General features: G+C 51.4%; 1 pseudogene; it reads right to left on the bottom strand.

Moving 5' to 3' along the window:
• Positions 1-278: 278 nt before the first annotated feature.
• LOC129651560 (acyl-protein thioesterase 2-like) lies at positions 279-1,234 on the bottom strand (annotated as a pseudogene).
• Between the last annotated feature and the right edge of the window lie 228 nt (positions 1,235-1,462).

Here is a 1,462-nt window from a genome sequence, read left to right as displayed (position 1 = left end):
GGCTGGGCCCCTTTCTCCCGCTGCCTGCTGCCCCTCCAATACTGCTGCTGCGGGGAGGGCCCCACCTCCAGGGAAATGAGATAAGAAAGCAGCCCACCCCCAGCGGCAGACAGCCAGGGGGCGGAAACCAGGAAGGAGGGCCTGGCCAGGCTTTGACCTGTCTGCCCCAGAGGCCTGTGGGAAGAGAATGGGTCCAGAAGGGTGAGAAAGGGGCTCGACTGGCTCAGATCCAAGACGGTGCCATGCATGCTGAGTCCCGTGTTAGCAGGGGGACTGTGCTGGGGGACGGCAACTCTGGTTAGACAGGAGGCAGCAGCTTCTTGAGAAACTTCTTCACAGCTGCCATCTCCTGAGGACAGGGGCTATGCGTGACACCTGGGTACGTCTTGAACCGGACCCTGGCAAGTGTGACAATGGACCAGAGTTTCTTGGCTGTCAGGGCCCCAAACCATACAGGAACCATGAGGTCCAGCTCCCCTTGGCACTGAAGGATGGTCAGGTCCTTGGCACTACCATTGGCTGCCTGGGGGGAGGCCCGATGCAGAGGTAGCCAACAGCTCAATGCCACAGTGCCAGCCAGAGGGCGTGGGCAGGTGAGGGCTGTGTAGAGAGACAAAGCTCCACCCTGTGAAAAGCGTCCCAGGACGATCTGATTGGCAGGGATCCCATTCTTCATCTCATGCTCAATCAAGGCCTTGATGTTCTCTGCTGCTTTCTTGATGCCAGCCTCATCCTCTGGCGCATCTGGATTCAGCCCCATCAGGCCAAACCAGGAGTGCATGAGGGCAGATGTACTTGAGGTGAGGGAGCCAGACGGTGGAGAGGGCGTCAGCCCAGCTGTGCCGTGTCTTCAAGTCCATTTAAAAAAATAACCTCAGCTGTTTCCTGCTCAGCTCCAGACACAGTGGCAGTGTTGGTGAGCGGGGGCACAGACATGGTGTTACCACACATACACTGCAGGGCTCCACGACTGGGGCCTCCACTCCCTGGGGGTTTCAAGACCTCTAGGGAGATTTTCCTCTTTCTCCAGCACAGACACATGCTCTTCCCCCGTCGGCTGACCCTGCCAGGACCCAAGCTATTTTAACAGTTTAAGGAGAGAAATCATTTACAACTTTATCTGAGTTATGAGACATCAGTTATGCATGATTGTAAGAGCATTTAAGGAAGGTGAACAGGATACTTGATCACTGTAGACTGTGCAAAGTCCCTAGGAAATATAAAGCTTCAAGCCAAAAACTGAACTCATTAATCAGACAGAATTTCTTGCTGGAAATATTTGAGCATAAAAGAAAGATTAGGAGCAGTCAGGTTCAGAGGAACAGAAATATTAAAATTTAATATTTTAAATTCAGTAAATTTGATAAAGTAGAGGGAAACTATAGAATATGAAAATATCTTATAAGGCAGAATTTTGTTATGCAGAAAAAAAGCCTATGACTTTTTTATCTTTGTGATACTG

The sequence above is a fragment of the Bubalus kerabau genome, chromosome 4 (assembly GCF_029407905.1).
Source record: "Bubalus kerabau isolate K-KA32 ecotype Philippines breed swamp buffalo chromosome 4, PCC_UOA_SB_1v2, whole genome shotgun sequence".
Taxonomy (NCBI): domain Eukaryota; kingdom Metazoa; phylum Chordata; class Mammalia; order Artiodactyla; family Bovidae; genus Bubalus; species Bubalus kerabau.
This window is presented reverse-complemented; position numbering and strand designations above follow the sequence as displayed.